This window comes from Equus przewalskii, chromosome 15 (assembly GCF_037783145.1).
Source record: "Equus przewalskii isolate Varuska chromosome 15, EquPr2, whole genome shotgun sequence".
In the NCBI taxonomy this organism is placed as follows: domain Eukaryota; kingdom Metazoa; phylum Chordata; class Mammalia; order Perissodactyla; family Equidae; genus Equus; species Equus przewalskii.
The window spans coordinates 79,698,557-79,724,108 of NC_091845.1; positions in this window are offsets into that span (position 1 = coordinate 79,698,557).

A 25,552-nucleotide genomic window follows, 5' to 3' on the forward strand; every position below is an offset into this window, starting at 1 on the left:
GAATTGGCCACCCCAAGATATACCTCTTTGGCATAAGGATTATTTGGGGCTGGTTACTTTTAAAAACTGCAGACAGGAAAGAACTCTGAAAAGTAGAATTTACTTACCATTTGTTAAGAGACATTTACAATGTAAAGGAAATTTCCATCTGTAAATGTGTCTCCCTCTCTGTACCAGGAAGAAGAGGGGATGTCTTTAGCTCTAGAAACTCTTAATCAATGTGGAAGGCAAGGACTTAAATCTGCATAATAATCTTACTCTTGTTTACTGTACTTGTCTGTTAACCTCCTGTAACTGACTCCCTCCACCCCCAACATCGTCCTTTGTCTTTAGCTGAAGAAGATATTTAAGGTGGTGGCTTCAGCCATTTTGGTGAGTTGTTCAGTTTTCCTGACCCTCTCCCATGTATACATGTTATAAGCTTTGTTTAATTTTCTCCTGTTTTTCTGTCTCATGTGAATTTAATTCATTCTCCAGCCAGAAGGACCCAGAATGGGTAGAGGAAATGTCTTCCTCCCCCACACTTGTTTTTTTCCACTTCCAGAGCTGCCTGCTCACCTTGGTTCATGGCTTCTTTCCTCAGTCTTCAAAGCCACAACATGAGTCAAATCCTTCTCACACTGCCATCTCTCTGGTTGTCTTTTCTACATTTAAGGACCCTAGTGATTACTTTGGGTCCACCCAGTTCATCCAGGATAATCTCCTTATTTTAAGGTCAGCTGATTAGCAACCTTAAGTCTATCTTTTACTTCAATTCTCCTTCACCAAGTAACTAATATATTTACAGGTTTGTGGGAGTAGGATGTGGACATCTTTGAGGGGCCATTATTCTGTTCACTATGGTGTTTAACTCCCTCCCTGAGCCTATGGATTTCACAGAGGAGACTCTGTATCCATTGTTCTTTTCTTTCTTAATAACAGAAGCTTGATTTTATTCAGAGTAGCAATTGCCCAGTTAATAAAATTCAATATCCTGAACTCCACTGTAGTACAGAGGTGTAATGTGGTGCTGTCCCAGCCATTGAGTTATGAGGGGAAGTCTGCTGAGTATTTCTTGCAGATTTTGCTTTCCTGGTAAGAAGTATCACCTTTTTCCCCAGTAGCCTTTCCTTAGAGTCTAAAGAACAGTTGTCTTATGACCAAGAATAATAATAATAAATACACCAAGTCTTCTGCATTAAGGAAAAGAAGGAAAAACTTGGAAAGAACTTTGGTCACTGATGACATTGTTTAGCCAATGTATTGTGTCAGTGCAGGGCTTGCCTCTCCTGGATTTCTTGTATTTGAGAAAAAATGTTCTTTACATACTTGAGCTACTGTAGTAGGATTTTTAGTTACTTGCAGCCACATGAACTCTTGCTTCATAGTCTATATGAGAGCAGGCACCTTTTCTATCTTGTATCCCCCTGTACTTCCAGAGCCCAGGGCAGAGCAGAATATCTGTTAGGAACCCAATAAATGTTTGTTCAGTTTCTCTTGAGACTGGCTTTTGATCTGTATTGAAAAGGTAAGTAGACATTAACTAGATTAAGAAGGGAGGGTGAGTGGATCATCCAAAACAAAGAGTATTTGTCAATGTCCTGGAGTGGGAGTGACCTTTTATGTAGGGAAGTAATAGAAAGTGGCATGGCTGTGAAATAATAAGGAAGGAAAGAAGGTTGACAGATAAGCCCAGTGAGATCAGGAGGCAGAAAATCTCACAGGACCAAAAGAGTCATGTTAAGACCTTTTTTTTTTAATTCTAAGAGCATTGATCAGAGATTGACAGATTTTAAGTGAGGTTATCATAGCTGTGCTTTTGTAGGCTCTTTCAGGCTGTTTCTTGAAGAAAGACAAGTGAGTGCTTTGAGAGAGATTAAGAGGGTATGGAAATTGTCTAAGTGAGAGATAATGAGAGCCTGATGTGGGTTTGATGATGATGGAAATGGAGAGAAATGGATGGATTGGAGAGATATTAAGAGGTTAGATTGGCAGGACTTGGCACATGACTGGATGTGAGGACAGGAGAGGAGAGGGAAGAGTCTGGGTTAACTCTTGGTCTCTGATGGAGTATGCGCGAGGATTGTGGAGTTGCTCTTGCGACAGCGCCATCTGGCATTGCTCTGTCGATGACATCTTACTCGGAAATTTTTGTTGACTGTTTACCATTTACCAATCTAATAAGTACGGGACTAGGACATAAATCTATATGCGAATATGGCTGGGAAGGGCTTTGTAATCTACCTTAAGGAATCTGTTTTTTTTTTTTTGTACATATGCTTATTGAGGGCTTAGTTTCAGGAGCTGTGGACATAAAGATGAACACCCTGCTCTCAACGAACCCAGAATCTAGTGCAGAACTTTCTCATGTGATACATGAATGGGTCACAGATGAGCTGAGCTAGAGACACCCCAGCGATCAGGGCAGCCCAAGCAAGCTCCTCCACTGACGCTAGAGTGGCATGTACGTGTATGATTTCCCACGTGTGTTCTATGGAAAACTTTAGAATTCAGTCTTGGAGACAAGTTAGATGCATAAATCAGGATAACAAGAGTAACAACAGTAACAACATAATACAATGTGATGGTATGAAAAGAGAATATAAAGTAACAATTAGACATTGCTATAATGCAATGATTTAATAAGAGAATATAAGGTAATAATGAAAAAAGATTACTGGGGAGATGGTTTGGGTGACATTTTAAAAGCGAGCATTCTCCAGGAAGTTGAAAAAATTGGTACCCATCCTTCCGGAGACTTTAAGTGTGAAAATTCAGTAAGAGTTTCAAGTATAAAATTTCTCATTTGTTTCTTCAGTAACTACTTACTTTTTCAGGCAAAATGGCATGAAGCATCTTCCATCATATTTCATCAGCTGATGAATTTTGAAAATATAGTAGCTAGAGAATGAATGGCAGTGGAATGATGCGTCTCTGCGCTGTTTCCCCAGGGTAAGAAATCAGCATGGAGAGGTGATGTAGCGTCTCATTAGTTGAACTTGGGTGTTTCCTGAAGAGATGTCATCCTCTTTCAATTATTTACTTCCTTCCGCTTCTGAAAGTTTAAGTCATAGCTCTCTGAGAAGCTTCCACTGCTTTTCAGTAAAAGAATCATTCTTTTACAGTTTCTAAAACTGTATGTTTGCCTGTTAAAATCATTGTTTCTCTCCACAGATTTGCTGTACATATCAAATAACATTATGATTTACATTTTTTTGGTACATAAGCACTTCACTTAATCTGTATGATTGTACTCTTTTGCCACCCTTTTGGGTTTTTTTTCACTCTAGGAAGTGTTTGGAAGTTCAGATAAAATGCCCGTTAGTTAAATCCACTTCCAGCACAACCAGTCTATGAAACCTTGTTTCAGTAGATTCCCAGGAGTTTTAAATTGTGATTTGGAGCTGAATTCATGTAGATAAGGGAATCTCATGGAGTGATGGCAACAATTGAACTTGAAACTGGGCCTGGAAAATCATTCGGTTTACTGAATCATTAAAGGAGAAAATAAACATTTACAACATAATTAACAGCATCTCATTAATGCATCATATTGTAACATCTGGATTTTTTGAGCTGTTCTCAAACTCCTCCAAACCTGTAGTCGGAAACAATGTCAAACTCCATTACTAGCTTTTCCAATGCCACGAAAGTATTATTAATCTCGTAAGAATTTAATAATGAGGATTCAGCGAGGGCCTCAAGGCCGGTGTTGAAGCTCTCCTTGTGCTTCCTTACAGTGCTTAAATCACAATGGAGCTTTTCCTAGACTTTTAGCATTTAGCACAAAAAACATTCTTCCGTTTCACAAATGCACCACATAGACGCTTATACACAATCACTATGAGAGAGCTTCTAACCACATCAGCCCACTGTGAGAATCAAGGTTTTTGTGATAAGCGTATTTTAAACCATCTTGACAAATGCATATAATTATAATAGCTATCATATGAACACTCAGTATCCTCAAAGGAATTTAAGTGTATGATAGAATCTTCCTTTTAAGAGTTTATCAGCCAGCAGATTTCCATTCTTATGTATGGAAAGTGCATTTTAGATACATAAAGCCACCATAAATGAGCTCTTTACTATGTCAACCGTTGTAGTAATCAAGCCCCTTTCTTTCCAAAGTATTTAAACTATCTCATTACGTATACTTATAGAGGATGTAATGACGTTCCCCCACATAAGCGAGGAGAATGCCTTGCATTTATATCCTTTCTTATCAGACTCCAGAGTTTTAGAAGTTTGGTCACTGGGATAATTAGGTCTCCAGTGCTCCTCAGCCCCCTTTGCTGACCTGTCAACTCTAATGGCTGGAGAAAGATAATTTGCCAAATTGAGAAAGTTGCTAGGAAGCTGGAAGGAAGTGTAGGACAAAGTAAGCAAATTTACAACCTGTCACCCTTCAAGGCTCTGAGGAATAATTTATGAGCTCTCGAAGCCGATGTCAGTTGCATGGCCCAGAAACATGGGTATTTCTTATATTAGTCCTGAAACATTTATCTGGTGATTTAACTATATGGGAGACTTTGACCAGAATGTTCCACTAAGGCTCTCAAGCAGTTTCAGAGTAAGATGGGGTATGCAGTGTACAGGCGCTGCTCAGCTCCTGGCCTGGGCATCTTTTGAGTTAAGTATCAGATGTGGGTCCAGCTTGTCTCCAACTTGAATTTCAGAGTTTGGAGGTATGAGACTGTTTTTCATATCTTCTGATTCTTCCATTGGCATTTACTATAGCAGACAATGAATGAGAGCTGTGATGCAAAAGACAGGTATCTGTGTTTTGTGGATTTGGACATTAATTTATTGCTTTATTTTGACTCTTTAAGTCAATATTTTATTCCATCCTCCACTACAGATCTCTTTCAAATGTATAGATCTGTAGTAGGGAATGGGGGAGAACATTGATTTAAAAAGTCAAAATAAAACAATAAAGTCATAACAATTATATATATACATACATTATGTATACATATATTATACATTATATGTAGATATACATACATGTGTATATATACCTATGTATACACACTATTGAAGGAATGGTTATACAGGCTTAAATAATAAAAACAAATTTTAAATTGCTTGCACACTTTAAATTTCAACAAAATAGTTATGAATAATGAGAGAACGGTGAATTTAAGACTTTGTTATGGTCATCTTTTCATCCTAATGCCCTCACACTCAAAAATCAATGTTCAACTACCAAGCTCACGATGCTGTGGTTCCAGGAGAATTGAAGTCCTATGCGGAGAGCTGGCCCTCACGTCGACTCTGTTACCTTCCTTCAGGAAGCGCGCATATTTACTGCAAATCGTAGTGGCACAGCCATAAATCCACACGACTGCTTTGCTTTTCACAATTTGGGAAAATGGCAAAATCAAAGCCAAATGAATTGGGTGGGACTGAGATGCTGATGGTCTTTGTAAAGGCACGGACACGTTTTGTTGTTCTGAGGAACGTGTGGGTAGGTGTCTGGTGTCAGGGCCGCTGGAAGACTCACGTCTCTCTGTGGAGAGTAGTTTTTATCCTCAGGGAATAATCAGATTGAGAAGATCAAAAGCGTCGTGTGAGTGGAAGCAGCTTCTCTCTAATTTGATGTGGAGTGATGTCATTGTGGACTGGGTTAGTGTTTGTTCTCCTTTAGCATGTGGAATATTCCATGCAGTTTTCTTTCTACATAAACACATTACAAAAATTCCAGTGTGCACTTCTAAATTCTTCTTTTGCTGTTAGCTGCCTCTGGTGGAACACGCTGTGGTCTTTCTCGTTTGGTTGCTCTGGGAGACAGCTTTCTCCAAACCCAAAAGAAGCCTGTGTTTTCAGTATCTAGAGAGATAGATACTGGGGAGATGAGTATTCAAATCCTCAGCACAGCTCAACTTGATGTCCCTGAAAAGTCGTCACTATTGTTTATGTAGCCGTCTCTCCTAAGCTCCATCCGACCTCCGTGCTCAAATTCCCTCAGAATCTCCTCCATTTGTCTCTTGGCCCTGAGATTCTGCTAAGGTTGTGTACTTTCATCAGGTTTGTTTCATAGAATTAAATTTCTCCTTGTAATACTCAAAATCCTGGCTGTCAGGGCTGCCCTGGAACTGATCACGAAGTGTCCCATGACTGTGCTGCTTGGAGAGAAACAGAACAACGTTGAGAAATTGTGAGCCTTAGTGTTGTTTAGCATCAGAGGCTCATGTGATTGGAATTGAAAAGTGTGTCAGCATTTGTCCTCATTCTGCTGCTCAGGATAGTGCTTCTGACAAGCCATGCTTCATCACTGAAGCAGATTTGAGAAGAACTTGTGCAGTACACTGTACATCCATAAATCAAACGACAGGGCTGCCCCAGTCCTCCTATTTAGGAATAAATGGAATTGAAAATGAAATGTCTAGTAATGAACACTTAGCTGAAAAGGTTAGTAACTGGGACAGGGAGTGGGAGATGGGAGAATGAGGACTGGGTGATTTATTAAATTGACAAAATCCCTAATTTTGCAATTTAACACCAGTTACCTTTGTTCTGTTCTCAGTAGGGATGGAGAACAGCTGGTCAGTACCACCTGTGTAAGAATCCATCATGTTCTTGAATACCATTAACATATTTCCCCGCAGCCTTTTCAGCCTTAGAAAAAGACCAATTCCTTTCATCTTTCCAAAGTGTTAAATCAAGCCACCAGAGCAGGAATTCAAAATGCTTTTTGAGGATGGTTTGTTTCTTAGGCTGGAACCCAGACCAGAATCTTTCTCAACTAAATGAGGGGGATATTCACCATCTGGATGGAAGTGGAAATGACAAAGACAGGAATTCCAGCTATGATGTTGGGCCTTGTAGGAGAGGAAAGAGACCCCATCCACTGTGCCTCATCAGAAGAACAGGAATCCTAGTCTGCCCAGGCTTTTGAGGGGATGGTTCCAAAGGCTGTTAAGATCCAATGCCATGGTGGGTGGATTACCGTGATGCTCCCCCAGCAGCTGAGTTTGGGGATCCTTTATGTTTCTGTGCCATTAATGCAATACAGCTCTTGACATGACTCTGCTACTCTTACCTGCTACTGCTTCTCTGATTCACTGAACAACTTTTTTCCTTTGCTACAAGTAGAATTTCCAAAGTGTTTGTGATTGACCAATACAATTTTGTAAACCATTGATCAGATTATATGCTGACTATGCTTTACTCAGATGTTCATCCTGAATGCAATCGGTAATGGGGGGTCACACGGTACAGAGCATCTCCAGGGATAGCTGGGGCTGCCTAGGGCTTCTCTTGCCGAGTGGGACTGACAGCTAGTCAGGAATTTTCTTAAGCCAATCTAGTAAAGCTGGTGTGGATGGTTAAGAGTAGGGGAGAACAACTTGTCTCTGTTGCCTTTCCTTTGAAATACATCCTTAGGTTTATAAATGCCTTTCTCTGCATCAATGGCCACCTCACAACCAAATTGTCAAATATTAGGAACTGGGATCCTTGGTTACTTGTATCTCTACGTAAACTGCATCTTCTCATTTTTAATGACATTTGTGAATTCTGAGCATTTGAATTTTTTCACTTTGTTAAGTTTCTCTTTTTCTTATAAGGCAATTGTTCTATTTCAGTTTTCTCTATCTTCTGGATCAATTTCGGAAATTTGTGCTTTCCTGGAAAATTCTATTTCAGTTGAATTTTAAATGGTTTTGGATAGAGTTTTGCAAAGTCCTCTGTTAGGCTTTAATTTTCCCACTCATCTTGGATTTGTTTATCAATTTCTTAAATCTTTAATGTTACTATTTCTTCAGTTCTGTTTTCCTTAAGTTAACTTTATTACTTTTTAACTTATTGAATTGAGTACTTAATTCATTGATTTTTATCTTTTTTATTTATGAATAACAATTTTAAAAAATTTATAAATTTGTCAAAAAGACCAAGTTAGGGACCCACCCGGTGGCGCTGTGGTTGAGTTTGCACGTTCTGATTCTCGGCCGCCCGGGGTTAGCTGGTTCGGATCCCAGGTGCGGACATGGCACCGCTTGGCAAAGAGCCATGCTGTGGTAGGTGTCCCACATATAAAGTAGAGGAAGATGAGCATGTATGTTAGCTCAGGGCCCGTCTTCCTCAGCAAAAAGAGGAGGATTGGCAGTAGTTAGCTCAGGGTTACTCTTCCTTAAAAAAAAAAAAAAAGACCAAATTAAATCTTTATTTATTGTCCTGGGGGGATGTTCGTGACGTATTATTAAATGAGAAAACGTGCTTAGGGATTAAATATTTAAAGTTATGAATCCTGTTCTATGTCATTAAAATATTACTCATAATTGCATATCAATCTGACATTACTCACAAAGTTCATGAGATAAATAGGGAACAACCAATATGCATGGAATTATTTTAAGAACAACGAAAACAGATGCCACCTTTATTAAGCATGCCCTCTTGACTTTTGTTCATTCTGGATCTGGACCATCTCCCTTTAGCCATTCAGAGTTCAAGATCCAGCTCTCATGAGATCCTGGCTGTGAGGGCTTTCAGAAAGACCCCCCAGCCCAGAGACTTTCTCCCATCTTCATTGCATATAGACTTTGGTGTCTATATCTGCTTGAATTCGTATCACATTGTGTCACTTTTCTTTGCTAATTTTTATTTTTAACTATTGAAGTAAATCCTTGTTGTAGAAATGAAAAAAAATATAGAGACACACAAGACAAAGTTAATCAAGTGCTATCACCTGCTTGAAATAGCCTAGTAGATGACATAGATCATTACATACCTTTCTTGGTGATTCTGTGAATTTGTACAAACATATTTAAAAATATTTATTTATGTTTGTTTTCCAAAGATGAGATCATTTTACTCATTATTTCATTACCTGCTTGTCTCACTTAACAATACAGCATAAAACATCCTTCTAGGTCAATAGATATAGAAGTAACTCATGCTTTTTTAGAAAATTTTATAAAGAATTTTAATTGAGGTAAAATATACATAACATAAAATTTAGCGTCTTAACTATTTTTAAGTATTAGCAGTTAGCAGTATTAAGTATACTCAAATTATTGTGCAACCAATTTCCAGACCCCTTTTCGTCTTACAAAACTGAAACTCTATCCCCATTTAATAACAACTCCCCATTCCCTCCTTGCCCCAGTCCACGGCAACCACCATTCTGGTTTCTGTCTCCATGGATTTAACAACTCTAGGTACCTCATATAAACTGGAATCATACCGTATTTATCTTTTTGTGACAGCTTATTTCACTCAGTGTAAATGTCCTCAAAGTTCATCCATGTTGTAGCATGTGTCAGAATTTCCTTCCTTTTTAAGGCTGAATAATATCCCATTGTAGGTATAGACCACATTTTGTTTATCCATTCATCTGTCATGGACATTTGAGTTGCTTCTACCCTTTGGCTATGTGAATAATGTTGCATTGTAACCGCAAGCCCTCCAGGACCAGTTCAATTGACCCCAGCTTATCAACAGAGTAATTAAGAGTGGTTTTTCAGGAACTGAGAACCTTTGTCCAGTTCAGGCCAGTTGAGACCACCAACCCATCAACTGGGCCCGGGCAAATGCCTGATAAGTGATCTTTTTGACTTCGAAGGGCTGAAAACTCCACCCTCAGATCGTGCTAACACCACTATTTGGTGAACATGCATCTTATGAAGAGGCATGAAGCTTGACTACACTTGCTCAGATCATCAATTACCTCACCTCTCCTCACCTCCAATCATCTATCTTCACACTTCAGACCACTTTGCGCTTCATCCCATAAATTGTTCTCCAAGCCCTGGATTTGGGAGACAGCTCTCAGATCATATGCCTCCTGTCTCCGTGCAGATAGATCTCACAAATAAAACTACTTTTCTTTTTCCAAAGGCTGATGCCACAATAATTGGCTCTTTCTGTGCATCAGGTGGCGATCCCTTGCACAGTAACACAATGAACATGGTTGTACAAAAGTCTCTTTGAGACCCTGCTTTTAGTTCTTTGGGGTATATACCCAGAAGTGGAATTGCTGGATCATACGGCAATTCTATTTTTAATTTTTTGAGGAGCCACCATACTTTTTCCACAGTGGCCAGACTATGTTACATTTCATCAACAGCACACAAGGGTTCCAATTTCTCTGGTAACTTGTTCTTTTGGACAAATTCATAATTATTATATCGATTTTGATTTGATTTTTTTTTTTTTTTTTGCATGTATATGCCTTCCTTCTAGTAAACTGTGAAGTCCTACAGGGAGTTTTTGAAGAGATAGTGCTGTTTGATCTGGGCCTTGAAGGCAGCTGAGGTTTCATCTGGTGGAATGAGGGTGTAGGGCCTCACCCATTCTGCCAGTGCAGCTGACCCTGCACTGACCCCTGCTGGCTCTGGATAATGGACCACTTTTGGATGCAATTGCCACAATTGTTATGCTTCTTTTGAGGCTTGTTGGAGCCTGATGTCAGATATAACAAATCACCCAGCTTAGATCTGTTGAATCTTAAACTTTGAAAAAAACCTGATTAAAACTGTGCTCCTCTCCCTAGAAAAATGCACGTATGCATTCAGTATATACCTTTGAATTTAGAGCTTCTAATGTCTCCTGAATCTCCCATGGATGCCCCCTCAGGGCTCCCTGGGTTAAGAACACCTGCTCTGGGATCTGACTCAGCTCTTTCACTTAGATAAGCAGGAATGATTGAGGCTATTTAAGCTTCATTATTTATCCTGCCTTCCTCACACACTCTTTCTCTCTCCTTATATTTGTAACAATCTTGATCTTCCCCATATGCTGCCTCTTCTCCTGCTCACTGGTCATTGTTTACAAATTGTAGAACACCCTCTTTAATTTATTCTTATGTTGCTAACATATGGTATTCATTCTATTATCTAGCAATCCTCAAGACATCTCCAGAAGTAGGTAGTGAAACTTGTATCATCAATCAAATGCAATAGAGAAGGCACGACTCCCTCACAGTGATTGTCCATAAATCTTTAGCCATAAAATAGATTATTAAATGTGGCTAGGCAGCCGTGAACAATATCATGTATTTTTTGTTTTTATCTTAAGAATTTCTACCCTGTTTTCTTTTGTTCTGAGCCCTCGGGGTGCTTTCTGGTTTTTCAAAATGTCACATTGGAATAGAAGTGAGAATCCAGCATCTGGGACATGACATCCTGAATACAACAGGCCTGCTTTTTGTGACCTAGTTCTGAATAAACTATATTGTCATTGTGGTATTTAATTCACTGAAAAGGGCATGTTTTTCTAAAAGAGAAGCCATATTTACATTAAAAAATAAGGAACAATAGTCATAAACAGGGAAGTCAATGAATTTTCAGCGGATTTTTCACAAGAGGAAGCATCTTTACAATATCTCTGGCATCTAGGTATCTTTGATTGTAAATTGACATGTCAAAATTTAAAAAAGAAAGTAATAGAGACTTTCCAAAGTAGTGATATATGACATGTTCAAAAATTCATTTGCACTTTAATTTTTACCCAGGGTCTCATTGTGACCCTTAAAACCTACATTTCTTTCTAATTTATATCTTATAATCCTCCAAAAATGCATTTTTCTGCACCTTTTCAATTAAGTTTTAAACTCATTTACTTTAAGGGAAAAAATAAGTGCAAAGTGCTGTGTTTTTAAAATTAATTTTCAATTAACTTTTCAAAATGTTCTTTAAAGAAATTTTTGATGTTTGGGAAACCTCATGAGAATTGTTCATGAGATTTTGCAATCTTTTACATAGAACATTAAGTTGTATTTTGTGATGAATAAATCAAATAAAAGTTAAAAGATTTAGATGATTCTAAAACTTAACATGTTCTGCATTTGGCCAAGTATATTTTCCATTTTACTTATGATTTTCATAGCTATTTCTTGTTGACGGTTATTCAGCAGACAGATTAGGATAAGCTTATGCTTCAGTACTAGACAAGCGTAGACTCTCAGTGGCTAAACACCTCGGTCAAATCACTCTCCAGCACCTGACCTTTGAACTATGGCTCAGCCATTCCAACTTTTGATCTCCACACTTCCTGTAAAGGAGAACTCACACCTGCTCTTTAAGACTGGACTAACCTCTGCTCACATCACATTGACAAGAATGAGTCATGTGGCCTTGCCTAAATGCAAGAAGGTGAAGAAATGCAGGGAGCATGTGAAATACTTAGTTTTCCATAGTATGTCTGCTGCAAAAGCTAATTCTAAATTTGAGTTTTAGAGATAGAAGGGACTTGGAAAAATAGATCTTTAGTTTTCTAAATAATGAAGGTGAAGCTACAAAGGTCAGGCCACTTATTCAGCTCGTACTGCTTCTTGTCTTAAGTAGTGTCTTAATTATACTTTCTTTACACTGAGAAGACTCTTCAAATAATTTAGCTATAACGCTGTGTTCTCTTTTCTTGCCATTTTCTTGAAAGTTATTCTTAGATATTTTGAACTTGGGATCACAATTAGATAAATGTTACGCCATCTTGTTCAATTGTTGGTTACATTGTGGATGGTTGAAAAATCACACAATATATTATAAGACAGTAGCACCTTGGAATATAAGAGAGTTCCCCTCCAGAACTATGCTGGACCTATGTGGTAGGCTTTAAATCCTGCTCTTGAGTCAAAGTAGATATGTAATCTGGATTTTATCTGCAGATTACATATTTCCCACTTATGACTGGAGCTTATCTCAGAGCTTTGGTTATTTTCACTCTAGGATAAACCAAAGTGAACAAACCAAGCTGGACATCAGCTCTAGTTGGTAGCTAAGGAACTGAAAACCAGAACGCAGAACCGAATGTTTTATTTAGTTATGATAATGCCCCAGGAACAAAATGCATTTTGCCATTACAAATGCAACATATAGAACCTTGAGCTCAATATCTATACTTACCTCATCAGAGATCAGTAAGTTTTCTGACCAACAACAATTCATGGACCACAATTTAAGTACCACTGAAATGCAGGGGATTACACAGTGGCAAGTTTAAAACGGAGAGCTAACAGAGAACCAGCTGCCTCTGTCACATTCCACAGTAGGAATTTGGGATAATCAACATTTTGAACTTGGATATGTACTTGCATGTTATGTCTCATTCGACTACAGATCCTTTTATGTATATGCTGTTAGGCAGAACACTGGAGAGTAGAGGTTGGTACCTCCAGATCAGAGTATTTATAACCAACTTTGGGAGTAGTTATTATTTTATGTATTTCATGAATGAGAAATCTGGGGTTCAGAGAGGATAAATAACTTGGCTAAGATCAATCACACAGAATAAGTGGCAACCTGGGAATTTCCTTCACAAGTGTGTCTGCTACAGACACTCATGCTTTACCACCAATTTAAATGACTCAGCTTGAGTTGAACTACATGAATTTGTGTCCAATTGCAGCTGTAAAAGTTCCACAAACTTAGTGGCTTAAACCCATACAAGTTTGTTATCTTGCAGTTCTAGAGGTCAGAAGTTCAAACCCAGTTTCAGCTGGTTAAAATCAAGACAGTGGCAGGGCTTCTCCTGTTCTGGAGGCTCCAGGGGAGAATCCATTTTCTTGTCTTTTCTAGCTTCTGGAGGATGCCCACATCCCTTGGCTGGTGGCCCCATCCCCTATCTTCAAAGTTTGCAGTGTAACATCTTTCAATCTTTCTCCCTTACTCTTAGCTTCCTGCCTCCCTCTTAGAAGGACTTTTGTGATTATGTTGGGTTTACCTGAATAATCCAGGATAATCTCCCCATCTTAAAATCCTTAACTCAGTCGCAGCTGCAAAGTCTTTTTTGCGATAGAAGGTAAATTTTCATAGGTTCCAGGGATGGGAATGTGGATATCTTTGGGGGCCATTATTCAGCCCACCACACTATAATATTTCTCTTGAGGTGTGGACTTCAACAAGAAATTCTAGGTTATTCTGCTACGTTTTTTTGTTTTGAAATACATCATATTTATTTTTATTTTGGGGCATTAAAACTCTACAGAATAATAAAAAAGGATCCATATTTTTAATAAGAAGAAATGAACTTGGCACACACTCCCTACACCCACAAAATAGAAAGGGACTTTGATGTGTGTTTCAAAATGGGAGCGAGAACAGAGCCTAACCATAACAACATACAGCCATGCATCACATAATAGTGTTTCGGTCAACGACAGACTGTGTATATGACAACAGTGGTCCCATAAGATTATAATGGAGCTGAAAAATTCCTATTGCCTAGTGATGTCCTAGCTGTTGTAACATTGTAGCACCATATGTTACTCATGTGTTTGCGGTAATGCTGGTGTAAACAAACCTACTGCGATGCCAGTCATATAAAAGTATAGTACATACAATTATGTACAGTACATAACACTCAATAATGATAATAAACGACTACGTTACTGGTTTATGTATTTATTATATTATACTTTTTATTGTTATTTTAGAGTGTATTCTTTCTACTTATAAAAAAAATTTACTGTAAAACAGTATGCTGTGTTACTCCAGCAGCAGATTCATGCATCTTGTGTTTACTGTGTCTCTTGATTGCATCATTTTCTCTTGTGCTTGATTGAATCTCATGTTGTTTTGTTCATCATGACCCCTAAGTCTACAAAAGCCACTGCTAATGTTGCCACTAAGAGGCCACATTGAGTGATTGACCCGGAAATGAAATTGAAAGTGATTAAGGACTACAAAGGGGAGAATCAGTGATGGTTATTGCTCACCAGTCAGGCAGGTGCCATTCCACCACAGCCACAATATTGAAGAACGAGGACAAAGTGACCAGAGCTCTTAGAGGATCTGCCTCATTGAAGGCAAGGAGACTATCAAACATTGAGAAGAGCCTGTGTTAGACATGCAGACACTTCTAATGACCCGGATTGAAGACCAGGCACAGAAGTGTATCCCTCTCGGTACCATGATGATCATGGCCAAAGCAAAGAGTTTGTTTGCAACATTGGAAGAAAAGGCTGGATGTTGAATTTACTGCTAGCTCTGGGTGGTTGAAATGATTCAAAAATAGTTATTCATTACATAACGTGAAAGTGAGTGGTGAGTCTACAAGTGCTGATGTGAAGGCAGCTGAAGAATTTTTGGAAACCCTAAATAAGCTGATTATGGAGCAAAATTACTTGCCAGAGCAAATATTCAATAGGGAGGAAACCTCCCTATTCGGAAAAGGATGCCTGAAAGGACTTTCATCCATAAGCAGGCCAAGGCAATGCCAGGTTTCAAGACTTTTAAGGATAAGCTAACAGTCTTGCCTGGGGGCAATGTTGCAGGCTACAGACTGAAACCCTCTGTGAGCCGGCACAGTGAGTGCCCCAGGGCCTTCAAGCATATCAATAAGCTCAATGTACTACCGGAGCAATGAGAAGTTATGGCTGACCCAGCACCTCTTCCAAGATGCCCTCCTGAATTGCTATACCAGCGAAATGGAGAAGTATTATTTGGAGAATAACATGCCTTTCAAGGTTTTTCTTATTGTTGATAATGATCCTGGACATCTTCCTTTTATTGGTGATGTTCATCCCAATCTCCAAACAGTGTTTCTCCCTCCAAACACTGCCTCTTTGATCCAACCAATGGATCAAGGAGTTATAGAAGCTTTTAAGGCCTATGACCTGAGGATGACCTTTGCCCAGGCTATTACTGCAACTGAGGAAGATACTGAGAAGACACTGATGCAATTAAGGAAGCATCAAAACATTTACGACTGCATCAAGAAAGTTGCTTGAGCTCGGGGTGATGTTACCAAGCAATGAATGAATGGCATCTGCAGGAGACATTCAAGAGGGTTGTCCATGACTTCGAAGGATTTAATCCTCTCAGTAACTCTGTGAGGCATGCTCCCATTAAAGATCATGATGCCCCTTTTATATTTGTCTTAGAGTAGTTCTTCTCAACTGGGAGTGATTTTGTCCTGCCAGGGGACACTGGCATTGTCTGCAGACAGTTTTGGTTGTCACAACTAGGAAAGTGCTACCAGCATCTAGTGGGTACAGGCCAGGGATGCGGCTCAACATCCTACAGTGCACAGGACAGTGCCACCACAAAGAATGATACCGTTCAAAATGTCAGTAGAGCCAAGGTTGAGAAACCCTGGTCAAGAGATTTGCCAGGGCTGAGGAGGTTGCAAACATCAACAAGGCTGTGGCTGAGAAGACAAACAACTTTACCCTGGGTGTGGACGAGGATGACATTCAGGACCTCCTAGAGGTGCATCCTGAGGAAGTGACTCATGAGGAGTTGCTGGAACTGGAACAGGAACACACAACTGAAGAAGAGGCAAGAGAAAAGAAAACCACAGGAGAAGACAAAGAACAACTGTATGGAAAATTCCCAGTGAAGGGTTTAGCAGAAGATTTTGCAGACCTCACAGAGCTCCTTAAAAAGTTTGAAAATGTGGAGCTGAATACCAAAAGGTTTTCATTAATAGAGAGGAATGTTCACGGTGCATTATTTGCTTAAAGCAAATCTATGATGAAAACAAGAAACAAACTAAGCAAACCACTATGGATATATTTCTGAAAAGAGTGACACCTCCTTAACAAGAGACTCAGGCAGGTCTTTCAGGAATTATTCCAGAAGGAGGCACTGGTATCATAGCAGAAGGCATCTCCATGCGTGTTATTGTCCCTGAAGACCTTCCAAGGGACGAGAAGTGAAGGTGGAAGACAGCGATATCGATTATCCTACCCTTGTGTAGGCCTAGGCTAATGTGTGTTTGTGTCTTAATTTTTAACAAGAAAGTTTACAAAGTTAAAAAAAATTAAAAATAGAAAAAAGCTTATAGAATAAAGATATAAAGAAAGAAAATATTTTTGTACAGCTGTGCAATGTGTGTTTTAAGCTGTGTTACTACAAAAGAGTCAAAAGGTTAAAAAAACTAAAAAGTTTACAAAGTAAAAAAGTTACAGTAAGCTAAGGTTAATTTATTATTGAAGAAAAATATTTTTTATGAATTTAGTGTAGCCTAAGTGTGCAGCGTTTATAACGTCTATAGTAGTCACAGTAATGTCCCAGGCCTTCATGTTCACTCACCAGTCACCCACTGACTCACCCAGAGCAATTTCTAGTACTGTGTGCTCTACTCATGGTAAGTGCCCTATAGACGTGTACCATTTTTTATCTTTTATACCATATTTTCACTGTGTCTTTTCTATGTTTAGATGCACAAACCCCATTATATTACAATTGCCTACAGCATTCATTACAGTAACAAGCTATCCAGGTTTGTGGCCTACGTGTATAGCAGGCTATACCACCTCGGTTTGTGTAAGTCTATTCTTTGATCACACAAGGATGAAATCACCAATGATGCATTTCTCAGAATGTATCCCCATCATTAAGTGACACATGACTGTACAAGGATTATGCTTAAGCAAACTTGGAAATATAAATTCTGATTGTCTTGAAGAAGGCTAAAGCTGAGGCTGGCAAGATTGAGTAACTTATCTACATTCCCTCTTCTATCTACGTAAGGTGGAAATCTACTCCAGCCACATCTATAAAAAACAGATGGGTTGTTCGACTTGACAAAACAGTGTGCCACTTGAGGAGGAGCAAAGGTGGACAACTAGTGACACTGCAGTGGTGTGGGCCCATTCATTTTCTAAGAGATTTAAGAGAAGGAAAGTGGGTGTCTTGTGAATTCCATTAAGAAATAGAGGTGACGGATGGCCTGACATGAATAATGGTGCCGTACATTCTGTGGATTCTACACCTTTATTTGTAGTCTTAAGTAGTATTCTCTTGCCTTCTAACTTTATGGACCTGTCCAATCCATGCCCAGTTCCCTGTCAACGCCAAGCTCCACCTTGACTTGACTGTCTGCTCCTTTCCATGGTGACTGCCGCTCTTGCTCAGCCAGTGTCTCCTCTTGCCTGGCCTCTGCACTAAGAACCCTGGGTTCTTTATGCCCTTCACTTCCTTCCGGTCTACTCTTCACACATCAGCCAACACTTGTTTTAAGACATAAGTTGTATTACATCACTCCACTCAGAACCGTAATGGCTTTCTGCGACTCTTAGGGAAAAAGCCAAAATCCAAAACAGAGTCTCCTATGCTGACCAGTCTTCTTTTCCAGCCACCTGCCCTCCCCTGCTCGCTGTACAGCAGTCACACAGGTGTGCTTCCAGGTCCTCCATTGAGCCAAGAGTTTTCCTACCTCAGAACTTTTAAACACCATCTTCTTTCTGCCTGGAACTTTCTTCAACTCACTATGACTAGTCAACTCCTTTCATCCCAAACAAAGTTGGTCCCCCAGTCAAACTCGATAGAATCCTCAGCTGTCTTTTAGACCTCTCCTCAGCTTGTGATTACACAAAGACACCTGTAGTGGAGAGGAGGGTGCTCTGCTCTGCCACATACTAGCTAGGACTTTGAGATGTCACTAACTTCTCTGCAAAACTCATGCCTATGCTAGTATGGCATTTGTGAGAATTAAATGAGTTTTGAGAGGGAAAATTTCAAGCTTACTTTGCATATTACAAGGATAATTGACAATTATCACTTCTGCCTAGGAAAGGGGGATATTTTGATTAAACGATCAAAGCATGTCAGCCTTAGAGACATGGTCACTAAAAGGCTGAGGCTGCTCATGCTTTTTGTTGTGGACTTAGAGACATATAAGAGCCCGGGTTTGGGCACTGTCATGTCCGGTGTCAAATCTCCACCTTTTCTTAGGGAAACCTTATGCCCAGGGTTAAACATGCATTACGTAGTCTGTGAATGCCTGGTCCAGAGTCTGGAATTTCTGCTGCTTCCCAACTGTGTGAATCTGGGGTCATTGCTTACCCTCTCTAAGCCTCAGTTCTTTTATATGTAAAATAAAAGTAATGGTTGTGAAGATGGTAATGAAGATAAATGAGAGGATTCATGTAAATTACTTGGCTTAGAGTAGGTACTCCATAAATATTAGTAATTATTATAAATTGTCTAAGATTTTCCTTGACTAAGATTGTTACCTTGACTAACCTTTCTCCACCTTGAGTCTCAATTTTCTCATCTAAATTAGGAATCTGTTCAATCAACAGATATTTATGTGGCTCCTGGCACTGGACTGAAAAGTGCCTGTGACTACAACATAGAATAAAACTCAGGGAGTTAATAACACCTACCTGCAGAATTTGTGTGAAAATTTAATGAGATAATGTACAATAGAAGTACTCATTATGCTTTCTGGAATACTTTATTCACTAAACAAATGTTACTTTCCCTCATTTCTCCTTGTTAGTTGGTGGAAGGGTCTTAGTTCTCTTTTCTGTAAAGTCTAAATGAAGTCACTTTCAATAATTTAAGAGGATGGCCAATGGAATAAATCATTTGTTTTCTTTTTACTCTCATCAAAATGGTGTGTGTTGAGAGATAATTTATTAGGTAAATCACACACATCATGCTTAATTATTCTGAATTAAATCTGTGTAACAGAAAAGAACAGGAAAAAAATGACAGAAATGTCTTGTTCTTACCAAGTATCATAACCATGTTGTGTGTGTGCTTATTCTCCGATTTTGGGTTGCATTAAGGACCTTTAATGCCCAGCAACAGCTTTAGGCATTTCGGTTGTTGCAGACCATTCAGCTGCTCAACAAAGATTGAAAGCTGATCATCTAGAAACCATTTGAATGAAGAACCTCATAAATAATAAAAAGGGAACATGTTTTCACTCATTGCTCCCCAACCCCTGCTGCCACCCTTCCACTCTTTGTCCTTTAAATGGGACTGAGGGTTAATTCAAGCAGGAGTGAACTGATCATGGGGCCTCAGCTCCCTATTACTGGGAGATGCAACAGGGGTTCAGCATATCAAAGTCAGATGCTAGGGTCAAGGAGTGAGTGAAACAGAACACCTATTGGAGAGATGAGATTCAAATACGGAGGAAACAGGGCACGCGTGAGCAGAAGGTCCCAGTATGGAAGTAGCCGTTGTCTATGATGAGCATCTATTCCGATAGGTTGGGGCGCGTGCTGTATCAATTGTTAAAAATCTTGAATAGTTGCTTAAAACTTATTTATTCCTAGGGAGAGAATCATGCAGAGGCCTAAATATCAGATCAAGTAAGGGAGTTATGAGGAGAGAAGCAGGACTGAGGTGACAACGGGCTTTGGAACTAACAGATTAGAATCAGAGAAACCAGAATTGGTAAAATTGAGTAGAAGCCAAAGGGAGAAGGGGACCTTACACTATGGCTTTGGGTGTCATCTATCATTTGAAACTTGTCTTTCTGGTCATATTTCAGGAGGACATGAAATAGGTAGGTTGGCCTTACTTAAAGTATGCTGGCAAAATACTAGTAATATAGCTACATCTAATTTATACTGAATTGTAAATGTTTCTGGGATTTGGAGCATTATTTCTTAGGTCATTTCCACCATTTTTTAAATAAACATTTCAGATTGATCCTAATAACGTCAAATGAAAATAATTCCACGATTTGCATTGATGCTTTAGGAAAGATGGTACTACAGTAAAGAGGTTTCTTTTATTTTGAGCAATGATTGGACTGAATTCCCTAAATTGTATAAGCTTCCTGATCTTTTACTGGATTTCTAGGATACAAGTAGCTCCTGTCAACATTTTTCCTTTTGAACCTATGCATTTCTAATATCCTGGCACCTCTCAGGTAAGCTAAACGGGATTGTGTAGGATGAGGTAATGATGACAGGTTCAAACTTCAATCATCTTGAAAAGTTCTGGACATCTGTTTTGCAAACTAATGATAGTATTTTAAAACACACTTAATAGCAAAAAGAAATTTAAGTGGAAATATCTGGAGAAATTCCAGTTATGCAGCATGCATTGCTGAATGACGCTTTTCTGAGAGATCCGGGCATTTCCAGGAAATTAAAAAAAAAAATAGAAGAAAGACAGGAACGAAGAAGAAAGAAACAGCCTTTTCTACTGCAAGTAACTTGTAAAACGTAAAATATGCTGCCTCTGAGTGCAATCCATATACTTGATACCTGAAAAATAAACCTAATAATATATTTTTAATTGATACACCCCTTTTACAAACTTGAATCACGACAGTTAAAGACATTTCAAAAGCATCTCAAAAAGAATCAAAATAGTAGCCCGCTTAGATTTACAGGGCACGTTGTCTAAACTAGTCCAAGTTGGTGCTCCTTCACCTATGTTCTCTTAATATTACTTTGGTCTCATTTACATTTTAGAGATTAGCTACTAATGTTTGATAATTATGTATAATTGATGAGAAAGGTATGCAGGTAGTCAGCCAGTCATGCCAGAGGTATAAAACCTCACTTGCGAACATCACCGTCACCGTGGCCTCCTCTTTTATCGCACCTCTGTGTTTATTTTGCCTTTCACCTCTTAACAGCAGTGTATACCACTGTGGAAGTTAGCGTTTTATTTTAAGCATCGACGACCTTGAATTATGGGAGCACTACAAAACGACCTCGCCTCCTCCACACCCCCAGCACAGACTGTGAACACCAAAGGCATCACTGCTGTGCTGCTGGCCCCACGCCTCCTGATGCCTCAGCGCAAGCAGTGGAGACGCAGCTGAGCAGGCTGCTGGCAGTGGCGAGCCGGCCGGCCAAGTGTGCCATTCCGCTTAGAGCAAGTATATGAAAAGAAAGTAGGATACACGGGATGGCCAATGGCCACAAAAGTGAAGAAAAACATTGCTTCAGAAGTGAAGGCCAGAATAAAAGTGAACGAACTAACCTCCGAGTTCAAGTTGTCTCATTTGGATATAATTTTTTTTAGAACAAGGGAAAATATTTGAAGGAAGAAGAAAATATGTCAATTCAATTGATGGTGGCATGAAAATGCATTGGCTGAGCGATGAGGCGGAAACACGTGCAACTTTGTGGATGCCTGGTCAGAAAATACATATGCCTCTAACGTTTAAAGTCTAAAGCAAGCAATGAGTTTTAGCGTAGGTGCTTGAATCAATAAAGGAATGGTGTGATTACTTCCAGAAGAGAAATTCTTGGCCTAGCATCAGCATTCATAGGAAAACTTGAAGCGTGGCTATAGAAGGAGCCGAGACTTTTTCAGAAAATTTTGTTTAGATCTTGAAGGGAAGGGAAGTATTTGCGATTTATATTTAAAGCTGATGAAACAGGACTTTGGGGAAAGTCAGTACCCTGCAAAACCACATTCTCCCAGAATGAAAAGAGGACTACTTGTGACAGCAGCTACACAGATCTCTGCGGAGGAGCTCAGCAGTGAAGGCCTCATTGAAAGCGAAGAGCATGGTGTCAAGAAAAAAGAGTGTCCGCGAAGAGTTGTCATTTTTGTTCACTAATGTATCCCAAATGCCTAGAACAATGCCCAACATGTAGCAGGTACTCAATAAGCACTTGCTAAATAATATTTGAAGAAACCTCAGCTAGTGCACTCCCTACTAAAATAAAAAAAAAATCAAAACATAGCTTTTATAGTGTCAGGTGATTATATTTGCATGTCTGTAAAATGTACATTTGTTTTTGTCCCATTAATTTTGTAATCATTTTGGTATTTTTTGGTATAGAATGGCTTTTCAGAAATTGAACCTGAGTTCATAACATGGCATCTGTAGGCAGAAAATTGGGTCAGCCTGTGGTAGCTGGACTCACGCTCTCCTTTATGAACCAGTTAAGTTCGTCTACAGTTATTTATTTTGCTCTTTTCTTTTTCCCAGGACTTCCAAAAAACTGTTTTTGTATTTTACTATTGTTTTTTTATTTTCCTTTTCAGGTTCCTTGTCCGTGATATCACTCAATTTGTTGGCTGAGACCTATTGAACATCCCACCCACCCCCACCACCAAAAAAAGAAGCCACCAAAAAGAAAATGCCCTAATGATGTTTAGAATGCTGTAATAGTCTTGGAGACAGACTAGAATATCCTAACATGGGAAGCAATATTGTATGTAATAAACAGCAGTGCCGCTCTTTTCTGACACCTCTGAAAGCTACTGGATGGCACTTTAGACTCTCCAGAGATGCCCCATTTTATTTCCTCTTCTTCTCATTAAACTTCTCTGCCAGCAGTGGAATTGAAGATACATTTTAAAAATTACTATTAAACATTTGTATTTTGGTTTCATTTAGTTTTATTGTTGCAACTGTGTGTGACTCTGTTTTAAGATTGGAAAGCTGCAGTCATTCAGCTACTTGCTTAAACAGATTTTGTGTGATTGCCAAGAAACCTAATCATTTGTAGCATTGTTTCTAAGGGATAAATGGATTTTTGGATCATATCCTCCTTATAAATAAGGGGCTGCCAGTACACTTAATAAGAATGGGGTTTGTACCAGGTGTTGCATAGGAAACATTAGATGGAAAATTATAAACCAAATGACTTTGCTGTGCTAAATTTCATAGGCAGAGAGATCTTGATTGCTTCCTAGCTCTGTCACTGTTATTTGCAGTTGATTTTAATTTTAATTAAAAAAAATTTTGGCCCGTTTTCTTGATTCCTGGAACTCTAGAATTTCAGAAGTAGCAAAGCATATAGTTCTCTTTTTTTCCAGATTTATAGAGCTTTAGATTACAAAAAGTTTAAGTTTGGCACACAAGTTAGATAGTCCATTTCATTTCAAGCAATATAGTTTCCTCAGTTGCTGAATTAAGACTGTGATTTTTACCTTCTTTGAAAGAAGAAATAAATTTTAAAAAAACCCTTCAAATTCTCACCAAAAAACTAACTTGATAAGTTAATGAAAGAGAATATATATCTGAATTGCTTCACCTCAATTAAATTTTGTCCTCTAAAATTTTTCATAAACATATTTTCACTGGTGATCACATGTGGCCATGCTTTAAACTGCCCAACTTTTAAAAACAAAGCAGAAGAGGTTCTGGATGAAAGCAAGAGTGAAATAAATGTGTGAATATTGAGTACAAATTACCAATCACTGTCCAGGCTTTTGAATTGTTATCTTTGTCCCTTTCCACTCACACAGATAATCAAGACACTCGGTGGCGTGCAAATGATACCATTATTTTGAAATGATGAAATTTAAAATTTCAATGTGTTAACACACAAAATAATTCTATTTTGGTCTCACTGAAACCTGCCAAGTGCACCTTGTCTTCTTTTTCCTTCAACCACTTTCTGGAACAAAAGCAGAAAGAATCAAACTCCCAGCTTTTGTGTCTTCTGCATGTTTATATGCTAAATGGTAGTCAACAGTATAAACGATAGTGGAACCTTCCTTTTGGAAGGTCTTTCATCTCTGAAAGCCACTTACTGTAGCCATCACAGTTAATTTTATTATTGGCAGGCAGGCATAAACCTAGCGAAACCGCAGCTTCAGAGTACATTTGCACATAATGACTATCCCGGGAATTCACAGCTCTGGGGTAAATAGCTACTTCTCCACTTTGATGACTCAGAGTGGTTTGGTTTTTAAAGCACTAATATAACTGATGGACAATGAGCAGTTCATAGTTTTATCTGTTTCTTTATTTCCCTAAAGTAGATCAAAGTGGCTTTCACTGGCCTAGCAGTGATTCACACGAATAAGACCTACAAGATTCACCCTCAGTAAGATCTCCAGGAGTCAGGAGGGTGATGTAGTTGTCAGAAGAAAATGTGTTTTGGACTGCGTTACTAGAGCAAGCACACCAGTCACTGTGCACTACTGATGGATCATGGAGCCCAGGGTCAGATGGTAGAGCTCCTCTGTAAGGAAGGCATTAGCAGACTGCAGCGCCCTCAGAGGATGCTGAGCAATTTGGAATGCATGAAGCAACAGGAAGCATTTCTTTAGGAAGCTAATCAGCAGTCCACAATGTAAAATTCCTGAGAAACGGGCAGCGAAAATGTCTGCACTCTTTCAAAACCATGCTTTGTCTGGTGAGTGAGTTGCTTCTGTTAGAAGCTGGATGTACCACTTCGTACCCTGACTCCTAAGAGGGCTTTAAGAGTTGGTATGCCCAACATTGTGACTTTCTTTACACGTAGGGAAAAATATCTCGTCCACCAAGCATTATCCTCAAGCAACATCTTGACACCACCGTAGCAAACTTTCTCAAGGCCTGGTGGAATGGAAAGACCAATGTGGAGGTTTTATTCGAAGATATTAACCGTTACAAATTGAAAAGGCCTTTATTTGGGTTTAATGATATGGAACTCTACTATATATACAAACTCCATGAATGACTTACTTCTGTAAGTACTACTCACACTTGAATATATCCAGTAGGAGTGCCTGCATTGACCGAGAGAGAAATCTTTGACACTTTTCTACTTTGTAATTTACTGTTTATTACGTTTCTTGTAATTATTTCTTGTTTTTCTCTTGTCCATTGTTTTCCGTGGTATGTGTCTGTTGTAAACCTTGTAGGAGGGGGGAGAAGGGACATTAGAGATTTTAAACAATTGTGCTTTATCTTTTCTTCAAGCTTCCTTATATCTACATAAAATCTCTTTTTTTCCCTCATTTTTATCTAGTTAGAATTTCACTTGCTACAGTGCAATATGTTGGCTTGATATAAAATATTTTAACATAATTTCAATCATCCTTAAAAAGCATATATTTCTTGAACAGAGTAAAGAGTTTTTCTTCAGTACTTTTGAAGTCAGAACGGCTTCACTGTACGGTATAGAACTTGATGCTATATTTGGTACATTCCTACTAATTTGTAGGACTTCATTTATAACAAGAATTTGAGAAAA